This window comes from Panthera onca, chromosome C2 (genome assembly GCF_046562875.1).
Source record: "Panthera onca isolate mPanOnc1 chromosome C2, mPanOnc1 haplotype 2, whole genome shotgun sequence".
NCBI classification, from domain to species: domain Eukaryota; kingdom Metazoa; phylum Chordata; class Mammalia; order Carnivora; family Felidae; genus Panthera; species Panthera onca.
This window is the reverse complement of record NC_138347.1, coordinates 25,880,091-25,900,000: the sequence shown is the minus strand read 5'-3', so window position 1 is coordinate 25,900,000 and position 19,910 is coordinate 25,880,091. Positions and strand designations below refer to the sequence as shown.

General features: G+C 38.5%; 1 protein-coding gene across 2 annotated transcripts in view; it reads left to right on the top strand.

The window, feature by feature from the left end:
- Positions 1 to 19,910, top strand: part of LOC132683884 (uncharacterized) — a 351,206-nt gene that overhangs the window by 278,552 nt on the left and 52,744 nt on the right. The window contains exon 6 of one of the 2 annotated variants that reach the window (XM_078452866.1): positions 5,148 to 5,270. The exons of the other annotated variant lie outside the window; for it this stretch is intronic. The gene's annotated coding sequence lies outside the window, so the exon portion shown is untranslated. Of the gene's footprint in view, positions 1 to 5,147; positions 5,271 to 19,910 lie in introns of those variants that run through there. 2 annotated transcript variants of the gene reach the window in all.

Here is a 19,910-nt window from a genome sequence, read left to right as displayed (position 1 = left end):
AAAATCACCAATTGTTGGTAAATTGAAGTGTAGAATGTAAAATATACCCGAAAGGATGGGAAAAAATGAGACTACAGTAAAGATACTCTCTCAAGAGAGAAAAATCTAAACAATAATGTTTCTCCTTCGAGAATCTGCACATACCTGAGGCACTTATTTCCTTCTAGCTTATGCTAAGGTTATCAGTGTTCATGTTTTATCCCTGTTTGTGGATGTAATGCAACTTGAGGCCAGAAACCATGTGTGATTATCTTGGGATCCTCTGCAGGACTCCATACAGTGAATTAGCAAGCAGCAGCTGCTCATTCTAAAGAAGGAGGCAGTGACATAAACCAAGATAGGAAGCACCCCATGCTAAGTGGCATAGGAAAAGTCAATAAGAGGCACAGTGGGACACAAGTGGGGACACTGGGGAATCAGGTCGACTCTTGGGGACCAGGAAAACATCTTGGGGGTATTTGAACTGGGAATTGAAGGCTGAGTGCATTTTTGCCAAGTGAATAAGGCAGTATTTAGATTTTATCTTTAATATGAGGAAGAACTTTTTAATAATAAATGCTCTTCAACAAAGACTGAAATGCCTCATGAAGTCATGAACCTGGAGGTATTTAATCAGAGGCCACTTGGCTACTTTTATGGAAATTTATTCACCCCTTGGATGAGGCCTCTGAGGACCTAAAAAATCTGAATTTATATGATTCCTACCATAAAATCCGAGAGGAATTTAAAAATTAAAAAAATGATTTGAGTAGAGAATTTTTATTAGCTAAAAATATATATAACAAAAAAAAGCAGCAACCTGAAAGCATTTTTTGACTTGTAGGAACATACTTTTTATTCTGAAAGAAAAACATGAAGAATTATTTTTATAACCAGAACACTAAACAAATGAGCTACCAGCGTCAATTATAAAGCAACTTCAGTTTTGTTTCCCACCTTTTCTTCGAATCCATCCTGTGAGACTAGTTTCTCTGTTTCCTCTGGAGAAAATCTCAGGTTGCTGTGGTCTTCTAAGTAATTTCATTTCAATCATTGGTATGTCTAGGCATGTGTAATAATCAAGTAATTTTGCTTCAAAGTCAAAGCTTCTCCCCTTCCCCATAGGAGGTCTTTTGAAGTCCAGAGCCTACATGAAGGGCGTGGGGCATGGCCAGCTTCTTCTCATACCCCCACCTTGCTTTCTACCTCTGCTCCCCTTTCATGCTATGTTTCTGGCTCCACCAGGATCATGCAGAGGATGGGAGCAAGACTACTTGATTAGTCTTGCCATCAGCAGTCTTTGTGTTTGGCAGATGGAAAATGGCAGAGTATAGGCTTTTTGTAGAGCTCCCCTCAGCCAGAGATCTCTCCCTTGCGTTTTCTTGACATGGATGGTCAGTCTCCACCTGGTCATGTTGGGAGACATATGTCAACCTTTGCAAATGGACCTTTTGAATCTTTTTCATCATTGTCAGGTTGAGGAGAGAAACACCCCCTGTTTTTGTCTGTAGTAGGAGATGCAGAAACAACCACTCTAACAGGGTTTTTTTTGAAAGAAATTTTCTTTTCAGCCTCTTAAACACTTAATGTGGGTGCTAAAATAAAAGTTGCAAAATTGCATTTTGACTGTCTCGTTTTCAAATATTGTTAGGTCTTGGTAGTCTAGCAACTCAGTTTGGAACGTGATAATAATGAATTCTTTAAAAAATTTTTTAATGTTTACTCATTTTTAAGAGAGAGAGAGAGAGAGAGAGAGAGAGAGAGAGAGAGAGAGAGACATAGCATGAACAGGGGAGGGGCAGAGAGAGAGGGAAACACAGAATCCGAAGCAGGCTCCAGGCTTTGAGCTGTCAGCACAGAGCCTGATGCGGGGCTTGAACCCACAAACTGAGATCATGACCTGAGCCGAAGTCAGACACCCAACTGACTGAGCCACCCAGGCGCCCCTAATGATGAATATTTTTGATGTAGGGCCTCAGTCATAACTGACATTGAGTCCTATTTTAATATGCTTCTGTCTTAGGATTTTCCTAAGCAAACCACAGGTGTGAACTTCAGTAGATATTTGCTAAATGTGTAGAATTGTTCCTTGGTCTGCAGGACATATGTGACTATAATACAGCTCTAACAGGGTTATAGTCTTAAGGTATTTTGGGGCAGGGAGTTTCTTCTGCTTGTCTTTCTTGGTTCCCTGAAGTCCTGTGTGAACTTTGGTAATGTATGTTACTTACCTGGACCGGAATCTAATTAGCTACTATTGCCGCTCCCATTCGTGTCTCTTGTTCCAGGAACTCACTTTTTTTCATCTGTATTTCTGTCATGATATCAGTCATATAAAAGAAACATATTAGCTCTTCCTCTCTTGTGAACTTTAAAAGATTCCTTGGAGAATAGCAAAAAAGTTCACCTGATTTTCTATAAAGTATTTCTCCTCATTCTATGGAAAAAGGGCTTCCTTAGCTTCCCCACACCGATAATAAATTATTAAAGAGGTCTCATGGGTAAGAAAGGGAAATGTGGTTCTGCTGACAGCATTGTGACAAATACTCATATTAATTATAAAAAATAACAGGGGTGAAAGTTCAAAATCCAAACCTTGCTCTCAAAACAGCTATTTTTTTCCCCTGAGATAGGTTTCAGCTTTCAACATTGAACTTCCTAAAAAATAGACTGCAACTTGATCCTAAAGATTAGTTTAGCATACTCCAGTTTTTGTTTTGGTTTCTAAAGAGAAAAAAAAAACCCAAATGAGGTAATAACAATCATATTAATAATAATACTACAAATTAAAAAGTAATAATCCAGTGTGTGTTAGAAACAGAGCCCAGGATTAGGTCAGGGAAACGAGAAACTATTTACAAGCATAGGGCCTGGGCTACCATCTAACATGGAAGGAAGGTGCGGAAATACAGGGCTTGTGGCCAGAGACTACAGAAGAAATGCAGGGTGAAGTAGGGCAGAGTAAAAAATGAAACAAAAGCCAAAGTCAGACTATACCTGAATTGAAAACCAGAGGTCACTTTCAGTTAATAGAGGCGAGAGTATATGAGAACGAGGACCAACCAATTCAGGGACTTTTGATAACAATTTGATAACATGCCAGGCTTCAGTTTTATTGGCCTTGCTGCTTACACGCGGAACTTTCCTGGGGGTGTTTAAGGAGCCCATGAGGCTCTAGGCAAATGGCCCATGAGGATGTCTTTCTTTTTGTTATAAATACAGTGTAATGACATGCCTCACTTACTAGTTAAAGCCATAATAGCTTATTTAGATCCATCATGCTAAGGATTACTCAGGGACTGTTGAATAGACACTTGTTTCTGTTGCCAGCAAATACATTTAGTCCTCCTGTTACAGTATATTACATCCTGATATGTTGTGTCTTTATGGGTTGTTAAAAAGGTCTAGGTAAGAAAGAGAAAATTCATGCCATGCAATTGGCCTCATCCTTCCATTGATTATCACCCCCAGTCCTATCATCATCATCCATTTCTTTGCAAAAGAAAAGCAAAAGAAAATTTGATAATTATAAAATACGTCACTTTGACAGAAAACATCTGGATATAGTTTCTTTTCCATGAGTATAACACACCAGTTTATGATTCTACCCATATTCTATTGTTTTCTAGACATGTCAAATTATATGAATTAAATGACTGAAACTTAATACTGGCCCTAACTATTTTTCCTTTTTAAAGATAATTTTTTCTGTGCTACTACTAAAACTACTATAGAAATGATTCCTAACAGATAACATCCTAGTCCTAAGGTTGTTAAGAAGAGCTTGGTTCTCATTTCCTTCAGTTTTCTTTATTTTAACTTTATTACATTTTTTTCTCCAAGTTTTTATTTAAATTCCAGCCAGTTAACATACAGTGCAATACTGGTTTCAGGTGTAGGATTTAGTGATTCATCACTTACATACAACACCCAGTACTCATCCCAACAAGTGCCCTCCTTACTGCCCATCACCATGTAGCCCATCCCCCACCTGCCTCCTTCCATCAACCCTCAGTTTGTTCTCATAGTTAAAGGCAGTTACAGTAGGATAGCTACTCTGAGACCTATGCAGTACATGAAGTTCAGATCCTGAAGCAGAACGATTACACAGAGTGGTTCTCTGTGAACTTGTCGGTGCTATGGTCTCCAAGAGAAGGGACTTCCACATTGGCCCTGGCTCCAGAACTCAGGCCCCAAAGGGCACCATAGCCTCCTGGAGTAAAAGACATATCCTGTCTTCCACTCTGAGCTGTTTACCAGGATCACAGAAATATGTGTTTATGGACAGAGAGTCCTTCTGGGGACCAAAGACACAAAGTTGTCTTTAGTATCAGTACACTCTTAGTTTGGGTGGCTATAAGAAAGTGCCATAGACTGGGTGGCATATAAACAACAGAAATTTTTTCCTCAGAGTTCTGGAGGCTGGAGGTCCAAGATCAGGGTGCCATCTTGGGTAGGTTCTGGTAGGTTCTCTTCCAAGTTACAGACGATTGTCTCCGCATTATATCCTCATATGACAGAAGAGGGTGAGAGAGCTCTCTGAGGTCCCTTTTATCAGGGAACCAATCCCATTCATGAGGACTTTGCTCTCATGTCCTAATACTATCACCTCCTAATACCATCCTCACCTCCTAATACCATTGGGAGTTAGGGTTTCAACCTGTGCATTTGGGGGAGACCCACTCAGTACACTGCACTCTCTTTGGGGACAGACAGAATGCTGTTAAAATCAAGAGCCCTGGACGTTCACCATGACTAGCTTCATCTAGCTTTTGATGCATTTCTCTTTTTTACCTTAATGGTGGCGAAGATTGCTGTTCGATACATGCCAAACTTTCCTCAAATGGCAGATGGCTTGTGATGGTGAACCTCTTAGTAAAGATCCTTTTCACTTAAATTAAGCACTGCACTGGCAGGTCATGAAGACTTCAGAAAAGTAGCATATTAGCAATCTAAAGCATAATATTAAAAATGAAAGCCAATACTGACTGATTGCTTTCTATGTGATAAGCAGACTGTTAGGCACCTTACATGTGTTATTTCACTTTATAATACATGTCCATTTAATAATTTGCATTCATTTAGTAGTATATCGAAGACATGGATGTCAGTTATTCTGTATATTACTCAAAATGCAGATGCAAATTTTCTTTAATTCTGTTTTGCAGAGGAATACACAGCTAAGAGAAATGTTTTATTTGTTTGCATTTTTCTTAGAAAGAAGACGACTTAATAAGGTAAATTAAAATTTTCATAGCTGAACCTAAGCAAATCGTTATTGGCCTGAGGAAAGGCAACTTAGCAAAAATTCTATTTTCATATAGTTTTGCTAGTTATTTTGAGAAGCATTTGATATTTTTAATTACTTATTTTGTTTAATGGATAGTGTAATAGACAATACTCTCTTGTGATCAAAAATAATATGTTAATTGGTTTTTAAAAGAAACAAGCTCTTAGCATCTGCTCCATGAGGGATGTCAAAGGTCTAAATCAATATGTATTATTGTACTATACTTTTACCACGTTAAATCTTCTTCCAGGATTTTGAAAACAAAAATGAAAGCACGACCACCACCGACACATCAGTTACAACAGAAATACTCTTGGGAAGATAAAAATAGAAAGATGTCAGTGTTGTGCTTGTTGATGCACCTGTGATGTATACCCATGGCTTTTAGAAAATAGAGCAGACAGTCATCAGAATTAAATGAGAAAGAGTCAGGACAAATGAGCAGAGTTAAATTTTGAGGGCTTATTTATTCATTTGTTTGATTCTGAATCCACTCACACACATAGAAGCAATCATTTCCCTGCCCTCTGCTTTTTTTTTTAATTTCTGTCAAAAAATGACACAAACGCTCACACTACTTTATAGGTATGAGGTCTTAGGTCTATTACTCAATTCTGATGTCCTATATTTTTAATATGTGAAATAGGAATCATATTTTCTTTGCAGCATTGTTACAAAGATTAAATGAGATAATGAATTGTCAAAAATATATGATAGAGGTCCTAATCATAGTAAGATTACTATTATTTTTATCCGTGTAATCATGTATTGTCATCAGTATTTGCAATGATGTGATAAAACTAGCAACAGCCACTTGTGGTATGTCACTGTGTGCCAGACACTGTGCTGAGTTTAGCTCATTTAATTTAATTCAGCTCATTTAATTTGAGTAGGCCATATTATTCCCATTTTACCAGCGGAGAAAGCAAATAATTTGTCAAATAGTGACAAATGTCAGAATATGGATTCAAATACAACTGTAGTCATTAACAAGTGATGTTCATAAAAACAAACAAACAAAAAAAGGAGTCACATATGATAGGCACATTGTGGGACAGTTATGAGCCTGGATGCCGGGGCCAGGTAACCTGAGTTTTAACTCTGCCATTTCTTTATAGTATGATATGGGCAAGTACCAAATTCACTCTTCCTACATAGTTTCTCTATTTGTAAAATAGGAATAATAATAATAATAACATTGCCTAACTCATATGGTTATGTTTATTATTATTTTTGTTTTTTTAATTTTATTTTTTTAATTTACATCCAAATTAGTTAGCATATAGTGCAACAATCATTTCAGGAATAGATTCCCTAATGCCCCCTACCCATTTAGCCCATCCCCCCTCCCACAACCCCTCCAGTAACCCTCTGTTAGTTCTTCATATTTAAGAGTCTCTTATGTGTTGTCCCTTTCCCTGTTTTTATATTATTTTTGCTTCCCTTCCCTTGTGTTCATCTGTTCTGTGTCTTAAAGTCCTCGTATGAGTGAAGTCATACGATATTTGTCTTTCTCTGACTAATTTTGCTTAGAATAATACCCTCTAGTTCCATCCACATTGTTGCAAACGGCAAGATTTCATTCTTTTTGATTGCTGAGTAATACTGCATGTATATATGGACCACATCTTCCTTATCCATTCATCCATCGATGGACATTTGAGCTGTTTCTGTACTTTGGCTATTGTTGATAATGCTGCTATAAACATGGGGGTGCATGTGTCCCTTTGAAACAGCATACCTGTATCCCTTGGATAAATACCTAGTTGTGGAGTTGCTGGGTTTTAGGGTACTTCTATTTTTAATTTTTTGAGGAATCTCCATACTGTTTTCCAGAGTGGCTGCACCAGCTTGCATTCCCACCAACAATGCAAAAGAGATCCTCTTTCTCCGCATCCTTGCCAACATCTGTTGTTGCCTGAGTTGTTGATGTTAGTCATTCTGACAGGAGTAAGGTGGTATCTCATGGTGGTTTTGATTTGTATTTCCCTGATGATGAGTGAGGTTGAGCATTTTTTCATGTGTCGGTTGGCCATCTGGATGTCTTCTTTGGAGAAGTGTCTATTCACGTCTTTTGCCATTTCTTTACTGGATTATTTGTTTTTGGGTGTTGAGTTTGATAAGTTTTTTATAGATTTTGGATACTAACCCTTTATCTGATATGTCGTTTGCAAATATCTTCTCCCATTCTGTTGGTCGCCTTTTAGTTTTGCTGATGGTTTCCTTTGCTGTGCAGAAGCTTTTTATTTTGATGAAGTCCCAATAGTTCATTTTTGCTTTTGTTTCTCTTGCCTCTGGAGATGAGTAAGAAGTTGCTGCGGGCAAGATCAAAGAGGTTTTTGCCTGCTTTTTCCTCGAGGATTTTGATGGCTTCCTGTCTTACATTTAGGTCTTTCATCCATTTTGAGTTTATTTTTGTGTATGGTGTGAGAAAGTGGTCTAGGTTCATCTTCTGCATGTCACTGCCCAGTTTTCCCAGCACCACTTGTTGAAGAGATTGTCTTTATTCCATTGGATATTCTTTCCTGCTTTGTCAAAGATTAGTTGGCCATACGTTTGTGGGTCCATTTCTGGGTTCTTTATTCTGTTCCATTGATCTGAGTGTCTGTTTTTGTGTCAATACCATACTGTCTTGATAATTACAGCTTTGTAGTATAGCTGGAAGTCCAGTATTGTGATGCCTGCTGCTTTGATTTTCTTTTTCAAGATTGCTTTGGCTATTCGGGGTCTTTTCTGGTTCCATACAAATTTTAGGATTGTTCTAGCTCTGTGAAGAATGCTGGTGTTATTTTGATAGGGATTGCACTAAATATGTAGATTGCCTTGGGTAGTATTGACATTTTAACAATATTTGTTCTTCATATCCAGGGGCATGGAATCTTTTTCCAGTTTTTTGTGTCTTCTTCAATTTCTTTTATAAGTTTCTATAGTTTTCAGTGTATAGATTTTTCACCTCTTTGGTTAGGTTTATTTCTAGGTATTTTGTGGTTTTTGGTGCAATTGTAAATGGGATTGATTCCTTGATTTCTCTTTCTGTTGCTTCATTGTTGGTGTATAGGAATGCAACCGATTTCTGTGCATTGATTTTATATCCTGCTATTTTGGTGAATTCCAGGATCAGTTCTAGCAGTTTTTTGGTGGAATCTTTTGGGTTTTCCATATAGAGTATCATGTCATCTGCAAAGAGTGAAAGTTTGACCTCCTCCTGGCTGATTTGGATGCCATTTATTTCTTTGTGTTGTCTGATTGCTGAGGCTAAGACTTCCAATACTGTGTTGAATAACACTGGTGAGAGTGGACATGCCTGTCTTGTTCCTGACGTTAGGGGGAAAGCTCTCAGTTTTTCCCCATTGAGGATGTTATTAGCACTGGGTCTTTCACTTATGGCTTTTATGATCTTGAGATACGATCCTTCTATCCCTACTTTCTTGAGGATTTTTATCAAGAAAGGATGCTGTATTTTGTTAAATGTTTTATCTACATCTATTGAGAGGATCATATGGTTCTTGTCCTTTCTTTTGTTGATATGATGAGTCACATTGATTGTTTTGCAGATATTGAACCAGCCCTGCATCCCAGGTATAAATCCCACTTGGTCGTGGTGAATAATTTTTTTAATGTATTGTTGGATCTAGTTGACTAATATCTTGTTGAGGATTTTTGCATCCATGTTCATCAGGGAAATTGGTCTATAGTTCTCCTTTTTAGTGGGGTCTCTGTCTGGTTTTGGAATCAAGGTAATGCTGGCTTCCTAGAAAGAGTTTGGAAGTTTTCCTTCCATTTCTATTTTTTGGAACAGCTTCAAGAGAGTAGGTGTTAACTCTTCCTTAAATGTTTGGTAGAATTCCCCTGGAAAGCCATCTGGCCCTGGGCTCTTGTTTTTTGGCAGATTTTTGATTCCTAATCTATTTCCTTACTGGTTATGGGTCTGTTCAAATTTTCTATTTCTTCCTGTTTCAGTTTTGGTAGTGTATATGTTTCTCGGAATTTGCCCATTTCTTCCAGATTGCCCAATTTATTGGCATATAAATGCTTATAACATTCTCTTATTATTGTCTGTATTTCTGCAGTGTTGGTTGTGATCTCTCCTCTTTCATTCTTGATTTTATTTATTTGGGTCCTTTCTTTTTTCTTTTTTGATCAAACTGACTAGTGGTTTATCAATTTTGTTAATTCTTTCAAGGAACCAGCTTCTGGTTTCATTGATCTGTTCTACTGTTTTTTGGTTTTGATAGCATTAATTTCCGCTCTAATCTTTATTATTTCCTGTATTCTACTGGTTTGGGATTTTATTTGCTGTTCTTTTTTCCAGCTCTTTAAGGTGTAAGCTTAGGTTGTGTATCTGAGACTTTTCTTCCTTTTTTATGAAGGCCTGGATTGCTATATACTTCCCTCTTTTGACCACCTTTGCTGCATCCCAGAGGTTTTGGGTTGTGGTGTTACCATTTTCATTGGCTTCCATGTACCTTTTAATTTCCTCTTTAACTTCTTGGTTAACCCATTCATTCTTTAGTAGGATGTTCTTTAGTCTCCAAGTATTTGTTACCTTTCCAAATTTTTTCTTGTGGTTGATTTTGAGTTTCATAGCGTTGTGGTCTGAAAATATGCACGGTATGATCTTGATCTTTTTGTACTTGTTGAGGGCTCATTTGTGTCCCAGTACGTGATCTATTCTGGAGAATGTTCCAAGTGCACCCAAGAAGAATGTGTATTCTGCTGCTTTAGGGTGAAATGTTCTGAATATATCGTTAAGCCCATCCGGTCCAGTGTGTCATTTAAAGCCATTGTTTCCTTGTTGATTTTCTGCATAGATGATCTGTCCATTGCTGTAAGTGGGGTTTTGAAGTCCCTTACTATTATGGTATTATTGTCAATGAGTTTCTTTATGTTTGTGATTAATGGATTTATATATTTGGGCTTTTCCAAGTTGGGGGCATAAATGTTTACAATTGTTAGGTCTTCTTGGTGGATAGACCCCTGAATTATGATGTAATGCCCTTCTTCATCTCTTAATACAGTCTTTATTTTAAAGTCTAGATTGTCTGATAAAAGTATGGATACTGTGGCTTTCATTTGTTGACCATTAGCATGGTAGATGGTTCTCCATCCCCTTACTTTCAATCTGAAGGTGTTTTTAGGTCTAAAGTGGGTCTCTTATAAACAGCATGTAGATGGATCTTGTTTTCTTATATATTCTGTTACCCTATGTCTTTTGATTGGAGCATTTAGTCCGTTGACATTTAGTGTGAGTACTGAAAGATATGAATTTATTGCCATTATGTTGCTTGTAGAGTTGGAGCTTCTGGTGGTGTTCTCTGGTCCTTTATAGTCTTTGTTGATTTTGGTATTTGTTTGTTTGTTTGTTTGTTTCATCTTTTCTCCCGTCAGAGAGTGCCCCTTAAAATTTCTTGCAGGACTGGTTTTGTGGTCACAAACTCCTTAAATTTTTGTTTTTCTGGGAAAATTTTTATCTCTCCTTCTATTTTGAATGACAGCCTTGCTGGATAAAGAATTATTAGCTGCATATTTTTCTGATTGAGCACATTGAATATATCCTGCCACTCCTTTCTGGCCTGCCAAGTTTCTGTGGATAGGTCTGCTGCAAACCTGATCTGTCTTCCCTTGTAGGTTAAGGACTTTTTTTTTCCCTTGCTGCTTTCATGATTCTCTCCTTGCCTGAGTATTTTGTGAATTTGACTATGATATGCCATGTAGATGTTCAGTTTTTTGTTGAATCTAATGGGAGTCCTCTGTGCTTCCTGGATTTTGATGTTGGTATCTTTCCCCAGGTTAGGAAAGTTTTCTGCTATGATTTGCTCACATAACCTTTCTATCCCTCTTTCTCTCTTCCTCTTCTGGGACCCCTATGATTCTGATGTTGTTACTTTTTAATGAGTCACTGATTTCTCTACTTCTTAAATCATGCTCTTTTGCCTTAATCTTCCTCTTTTTTTCTGCTTCGTTATTCTCCATAAGTTTGTCCTCTATATCACTGATTCTCTGTTCATCCATCCTTGCCGCTGTGGCATCCATTCGAGATTGCAGCTCAGTTATAACATTTTTCATTTCATCCTGACTAGATTTTACTTCTTTTATCTCCACAGAAAGGGATTCTAATCTATTTAGACTCCAGCTAATATTCTTATTGTCATGATTCCAAATTCTGGTTCAGACATCTTGCTTGCATCTGTGTTGGTTGAGTCCCTGCCTGTCGTTTCTACCTGCTCTTCCTTTTGGGGTGAATTCCTTCATTTCATCATTTTGACAGGAGAAAAGGAATTAATGAGGTAAAAAAATTAAAGTTAAAAAATTAAAATTAAAAAAATACTAAAATTAAAAAAATTAAAAACACACACACACACAAATCGAATAATGATGCTAGATTCTCGGTGTCTTTTGGAATGGGTGTTGAAAGGAGCTTGATAGATTAGAGAAAAAAGGGGAAAGAAAGAAAAAAAAGGGAATCTTTTGAAAATTTGAAAAAAATGAATACACGAAGTAGACTAAAATGAAATGATGGAAATAAAATAGAATTTGAAAAAATTTACAGAAAAGTAAAAGATATAGTAGAAAAAAATTAAAGAAAAATATTTTTAATAAAAATGAAAATAAAAATGAATTTTTTTCTTTCTGTATTCAAGAAAAAGTAAAGAAATGAATAAGAGGAAAAAGGAAAAAATAAAAAAAGAAAATTCAATAGGTGGACCGGCGAACAGACTGAAATACAACTGAAATTACTTCATTTTTGCCTAGAAGTCAAACTATGAAGTGCTTTACAGCCCATAATCTAAGCAGGCGGAGAGACTTGTGTTCCTGAAGAGCAAGGTTGGCCTAGTTGGGCAGGGTTTAGTGTAATGGCTCCGTTCTCTACTAGATGGTGCTGCTTAATCTGCTAGATGGTGGATTGTTGTGGCGGTTGTAGGTGCTTATGCACATGCGTGGGAGTGGTGAAAATGGCGTCACTCAGCTACCTAGTCTCTAATATTGGAACGCTCTTCTCTCTGATCAGCCATCACGCACCCATCCTTTGTCTTCGGCTTCCATCCACTCCCCACTTTTACGCAGTCTATGACCAAGCCCCAGACAGCACCTCCCTCCTGAGCTTTGTCTCAGATACCGCTGTTTTTCCTGACTCCTCACTTCTGAGGGACTGCGGCTTTGACCCATTCTGTCCCTCTGCAGAAGGTTCTCACCAAGCAATGGCCAGGTGCTGGTCGCACCCTGCGACGTTTGCGGGACTTTGCTGCTGCTGATGCCCAAAGACTGTGGCCGGGTGCCAGCCCACCCCAGAAAAAGTTTGCAAGATAGTGTAACAGTAGCGTTTCAGGAACTATGGAAAATCACAACACACATCTGGCACCAGGCTTCACCTTTAACAATCTTGTTCCAGCACCAGCGAATGTGGTTGTTCTCCCGGGTCCACTGGGGACTTGCCTTTGGGGGACCCACACAGCTTCTACCAGATGTACTCCCAGCAAGGGAACCGGCTCTCCCCTTGTGGCCCTAAGACCTCCAGACTCCACTCTGCTCCTGGGGATTTGTCCTTCCCACCAGAACACCACCAGGTATTGAGCTACAGAGTTTCAGACTGCGCTCCCCCTATTTATAGAGTCTTAATGTAATTTAAACCCTCTCCTTTCTCCTTCTCCCTTTTTAGTTCAGTCCCTGAGGCTGTTTCCACTTTTCCACTTTCTTTCCAGCTGCTTTTGGGGGGGTGGTGCTTTTCCCCTTCTGCTCCCCCTCCCCCCATCTCTGTCCTATCTCCGCACGCAAAATCAACTCCCTGCCCTCTGCGGCTTGTTTCTCCCCCACTTCACCTCTCTGCGCCACATACCTGCTAAGTTCTGTGGTTCAGGTTGTGCAGATTGTTGTGTCAATCCTCAGATAAGTTTCCTAGGTGTGCAGGATGGTTTAGTGTTGGTCTGGCTATATTTCATGGATGTGAGACACACAAAAACTTCCATGCTGTTCTGCCATCTTGGCTCCTTCCTCATAGGGTTATGATTATTAAAGAATGTAATGTTTTTGAGGTACTTCAGAATTGTGCCTAGCACATACTAAGTGCCAGAAAATGTTTGCTTATAAAATACAGAGGCTCCAAATTATACTGCACTGGTAGAAAGAATTAAAGGGCAATTTTAAATAGCCTTGTTTAGGAATTTTTCACAAAAAGTTTCCAGTTAAAGTTATCTGGAAGCAATTGAGATTCAGGAAAGAGCAGAGGACCAGACATCCTGCTAGATCATACGCATCTTTGTGTAAATTTTGTCTCATCTTTTTGAGGCACCTTGAAAAGCTCGACTGTCACTGGCCCCATTTTGAGGGGCTGGGCCTTTTTTTAGGCACTGAAAGCCTCCATGTCCATTTTGGAAACATGGAGCTCCTCTTTCTAGCCATGCCTCCACCCCAGACGGGAGCTAGCAAAGGTCTTCTCACTTATATCTCACTTGCTATACCTCTCCTCCCACTCGAGAGCACTGAGGGGCAAACAAAGGAGGGAATTCAGTTATATCTATACTGATATTTAGATTCAGTACAGGCGCTCAGTTCTAAATAAGTAATAAGTATTCTCGTGCAAAACATTCTTTCCATTCTGATCTTAGAATCAGAGCTAATGGTATTTCAGACTAAATGATAAGATTAGCCCTAGACCATCTCACCAAAGGTTATCTTTCTATTGGGAAACATTTCCTAAAATGGTTTCATACACGTCCTTAGTAACTCCTTACAGAACTCCACACTTCACTACCAGGAAACTGGTGGCAGAATTTTAATGTTGCCCCTGGCCCACTCTGCCATCTTTCTGCAATTTGGCAGCCTCCTGGAAGCACTTAAGTAGCTTAGTGCCTTCAGTCTGACACTTCAGAAATGGCCATCAGCTAACAATTCTTGGCTTGATATTCCAGATGCAACTGTGAGCTTATCAATGGATGGCAAAGAGCTTTTTTGTTTTTTTCTAATTTGTGGTTCATTTACATCACTAAGGACACATATTTTGTGTTGATGAATTGGTATTGAAAAAATATTCAACAGATTTCTATAAAAAATGTTGTGCACATAAATTTTTCAAAGAATACTTGTTGAATTGAATTGGAAAAAAATACTAGTTCAAGAAAAAAAATGAAAAAGTATAATGTAGTTGTCTAAAGGGTCAACTCAGACAAACATGGCCAGATATTGTAGAACCCAGAAGTGTGCTTGCTAATCTAGAGCCAGACTTAGGGTTCATAGCCTTTTTATTTTTTATTTTATTTTATTTTTTTTATTTATTTTTTTTATTTTTTAATATATGAAATTTACCGTCAAATTGGTTTCCATACAACACCCAGTGCTCATCCCAAAAGGTTCCCTCCTCAATACCCATCACCCACCCTGCCCTCCCTCCCACCCCCCATCAACCCTCAGTTTGTTCTCAGTTTTTAACAGTCTCTTATGCTTTGGCTCTCTCCCACTCTAACCTCTTTTTTTTTTTTTTTTTTTTCCCCTTCCCGTCCCCCATGGGTTTCTGTTATGTTTCTCAGGATCCACATAAGAGTGAAACCATATGGTATCTGTCTTTCTCTGTATGGCTTATTTCACTTAGCATCACACTCTCCAGTTCCATCCATGTTGCTACAAAAGGCCATATTTCATTTTTTCTCATTGCCACGTAGTATTCCGTTGTGTATATAAACCACAATTTCTTTATCCATTCATCAGTTGATGGACATTTAGGCTCTTTCCATAATTTGGCTATTGTTGAGAGTGCCGCTATAAACATTGGGGTACAGGTGCCCCTATGCATCAGTACTCCTGTATCCCTTGGATAAATTCCTAGCAGTGCTATTGCTGGGTCATAGGGTAGGTCTATTTTTAATTTTCTGAGGAACCTCCACACTGCTTTCCAGAGCGGCTGCACCAATTTGCATTCCCACCAACAGTGCAAGAGGGTTCCTGTTTCTCCACATCCTCTCCAGCATCTATAGTCTCCTGATTTCTTCATTTTGGCCACTCTGACTGGCGTGAGGTGGTATCTGAGTGTGGTTTTGATTTGTATTTCCCTGATAAGGAGCGACGTTGAACATCTTTTCATGTGCCTGTTGGCCATCCGGATGTCTTCTTTAGAGAAGTGTCTATTCATGTTTTCTGCCCATTTCTTCACTGGGTTATTTGTTTTTCAGGTGTGGAGTTTGATGAGCTCTTTATAGATTTTGGATACTAGCCCTTTGTCCGATGTGTCATTTGCAAATATCTTTTCCCATTCCGTTGGTTGCCTTTTAGTTTTGTTGGTTGTTTCCTTTGCTGTGCAGAAGCTTTTTATCTTCATAAGGTCCCAGTAATTCACTTTTGCTTTTAATTCCCTTGCCTTTGGGGATGTGCCGAGTAAGAGATTGCTACGGCTGAGGTCAGAGAGGTCTTTTCCTGCTTTCTCCTCTAAGGTTTTGATGGTTTCCTGTCTCACATTCAGGTCCTTTATCCATTTTGAGTTTATTTTTGTGAATGGTGTGAGAAAGTGGTCTAGTTTCAACCTTCTGCATGTTGCTGTCCAGTTCTCCCAGCACCATTTGTTAAAGAGACTGTCTTTTTTCCATTGGATGTTCTTTCCTGCTTTGTCAAAGATGAGTTGGCCATACGTTTGTGGGTCTAGTTCTGGGGTTTCTATTCTATTCCATTGGTCTATGTGTCTGTTTTTATGCCAATACCATGCTGTCTTGATGATGACAGCTTTGTAGTAGAGGCTAAAGTCTGGGATTGTGATGCCTCCTGCTTTGGTCTTCTTCTTCAAAATTACTTTGGCTATTCGGGGCCTTTTGTGGTTCCATATGAATTTTAGGATTGCTTGTTCTAGTTTCGAGAAGAATGCTGGTGCAATTTTGATTGGGATTGCATTGAATGTGTAGATAGCTTTGGGTAGTATTGACATTTTGACAATATTTATTCTTCCAATCCATGAGCAGGGAATGTCTTTCCATTTCTTTATATCTTCTTCAATTACCTGCATAAGCTTTCTATAGTTTTCAGCATACAGATCTTTTACATCTTTGGTTAGATTTATTCCTAGGTATTTTATGCTTCTTGGTGCAATTGTGAATGGGATCAGTTTCTTCATTTGTCTTTCTGTTGCTTCATTGTTAGTGTATAAGAATGCAACTGATTTCTGCACATTGATTTTGTATCCTGCAACTTTGCTGAATTCATGTATCAGTTCTAGCAGACTTTTGGTGGAGTCTATCGGATTTTCCATGTATAATATCATGTCATCTGCAAAAAGCGAAAGCTTGACTTCATCTTTGCCAATTTTGATGCCTTTGATTTCCTTTTGTTGTCTGATTGCTGATGCTAGAACTTCCAGCACTATATTAAACAACAGCGGTGACAGTGGGCATCCCTGTCGTGTTCCTGATCTCAGGGAAAAAGCTCTCAGTTTTTCCCCGTTGAGGATGATGTTAGCTGTGGGCTTTTCATAAATGGCCTTTATGATCTTTAAGTATGTTCCTTCTATCCCGACTTTCTCAAGGGTTTTTATTAAGAAAGGGTGCTGGATTTTGTCAAAGGCCTTTTCTGCATCGATTGACAGGATCATATGGTTCTTCTCTTTTTTTTTGTTAATGTGATGTATCACGTTGATTGATTTGCGAATGTTGAACCAGCCCTGCATCCCAGGAATGAATCCCACTTGATCATGGTGAATAATTCTTTTTTTTTTTTTTTTTATTTTTTTTTATTTTTTTATTTTTTTATTATTTTTTTTTTTATTTTTTTTTATTTTTTTTATTTTTTAATATATGAAATTTACTGTCAAATTGGTTTCCATACAACACCCAGTGCTCATCCCAAAAAGTGCCCTCATCAATACCCATCACCCACCCTGCCCTCCCTCCCACCCTGCCCTCCCTCCCACCCCCCATCAACCCTCAGTTTGTTCTCAGTTTTTAACAGTCTCTAATGCTTTGGCTCTCTCCCACTCTAACCTCTTTTTTTTTTTTTTTTTTTTTTTTTTTTCCTTCCCCTCCCCCATGGGTTTCTGTTATGTTTCTCAGGATCCACATAAGAGTGAAACCATATGGTATCTGTCTTTCTCTGTATGGCTTATTTCACTTAGCATCACACTCTCCAGTTCCATCCATGTTGCTACAAAAGGCCATATTTCATTTTTTCTCATTGCCACGTAGTATTCCATTGTGTATATAAACCACAATTTCTTTATCCATTCATCAGTTGATGGACATTTAGGCTCTTTCCATAATTTGGCTATTGTTGAGAGTGCCGCTATAAACATTGGGGTACAGGTGCCCCTATGCATCAGTACTCCTGTATCCCTTGGATAAATTCCTAGCAGTGCTATTGCTGGGTCATAGGGTAGGTCTATTTTTAATTTTCTGAGGAACCTCCACACTGCTTTCCAGAGCGGCTGCACCAATTTGCATTCCCACCAACAGTGCAAGAGGGTTCCTGTTTCTCCACATCCTCTCCAGCATCTATAGTCTCCTGATTTCTTCATTTTGGCCACTCTGACTGGCGTGAGGTGGTATCTGAGTGTGGTTTTGATTTGTATTTCCCTGATAAGGAGCGACGTTGAACATCTTTTCATGTGCCTGTTGGCCATCCGGATGTCTTCTTTAGAGAAGTGTCTATTCATGTTTTCTGCCCATTTCTTCACTGGGTTATTTGTTTTTCGGGTGTGGAGTTTGATGAGCTCTTTATAGATTTTGGATACTAGCCCTTTGTCCGATGTGTCATTTGCAAATATCTTTTCCCATTCCGTTGGTTGCCTTTTAGTTTTGTTGGTTGTTTCCTTTGCTGTGCAGAAGCTTTTTATCTTCATAAGGTCCCAGTAATTCACTTTTGCTTTTAATTCCCTTGCCTTTGGGGATGTGCCGAGTAAGAGATTGCTACGGCTGAGGTCAGAGAGGTCTTTTCCTGCTTTCTCCTCTAAGGTTTTGATGGTTTCCTGTCTCACATTCAGGTCCTTTATCCATTTTGAGTTTATTTTTGTGAATGGTGTGAGAAAGTGGTCTAGTTTCAACCTTCTGCATGTTGCTGTCCAGTTCTCCCAGCACCATTTGTTAAAGAGACTGTCTTTTTTCCATTGGATGTTCTTTCCTGCTTTGTCAAAGATGAGTTGGCCATACGTTTGTGGGTCTAGTTCTGGGGTTTCTATTCTATTCCATTGGTCTATGTGTCTGTTTTTATGCCAATACCATGCTGTCTTGATGATGACAGCTTTGTAGTAGAGGCTAAAGTCTGGGATTGTGATGCCTCCTGCTTTGGTCTTCTTCTTCAAAATTACTTTGGCTATTCGGGGCCTTTTGTGGTTCCATATGAATTTTAGGATTGCTTGTTCTAGTTTCGAGAAGAATGCTGGTGCAATTTTGATTGGGATTGCATTGAATGTGTAGATAGCTTTGGGTAGTATTGACATTTTGACAATATTTATTCTTCCAATCCATGAGCAGGGAATGTCTTTCCATTTCTTTATATCTTCTTCAATTACCTGCATAAGCTTTCTATAGTTTTCAGCATACAGATCTTTTACATCTTTGGTTAGATTTATTCCTAGGTATTTTATGCTTCTTGGTGCAATTGTGAATGGGATCAGTTTCTTCATTTGTCTTTCTGTTGCTTCATTGTTAGTGTATAAGAATGCAACTGATTTCTGCACATTGATTTTGTATCCTGCAACTTTGCTGAATTCATGTATCAGTTCTAGCAGACTTTTGGTGGAGTCTATCGGATTTTCCATGTATAATATCATGTCATCTGCAAAAAGCGAAAGCTTGACTTCATCTTTGCCAATTTTGATGCCTTTGATTTCCTTTTGTTGTCTGATTGCTGATGCTAGAACTTCCAGCACTATATTAAACAACAGCGGTGACAGTGGGCATCCCTGTCGTGTTCCTGATCTCAGGGAAAAAGCTCTCAGTTTTTCCCCGTTGAGGATGATGTTAGCTGTGGGCTTTTCATAAATGGCCTTTATGATCTTTAAGTATGTTCCTTCTATCCCGACTTTCTCAAGGGTTTTTATTAAGAAAGGGTGCTGGATTTTGTCAAAGGCCTTTTCTGCATCGATTGACAGGATCATATGGTTCTTCTCTTTTTTTTTGTTAATGTGATGTATCACGTTGATTGATTTGCGAATGTTGAACCAGCCCTGCATCCCAGGAATGAATCCCACTTGATCATGGTGAATAATTCTTTTTTTTTTTTTTTTTATTTTTTTTTATTTTTTTATTTTTTTATTATTTTTTTTTTTATTTTTTTTTATTTTTTTTATTTTTTAATATATGAAATTTACTGTCAAATTGGTTTCCATACAACACCCAGTGCTCATCCCAAAAAGTGCCCTCATCAATACCCATCACCCACCCTGCCCTCCCTCCCACCCTGCCCTCCCTCCCACCCCCCATCAACCCTCAGTTTGTTCTCAGTTTTTAACAGTCTCTAATGCTTTGGCTCTCTCCCACTCTAACCTCTTTTTTTTTTTTTTTTTTTTTTTTTTTTTTCCTTCCCCTCCCCCATGGGTTTCTGTTATGTTTCTCAGGATCCACATAAGAGTGAAACCATATGGTATCTGTCTTTCTCTGTATGGCTTATTTCACTTAGCATCACACTCTCCAGTTCCATCCATGTTGCTACAAAAGGCCATATTTCATTTTTTCTC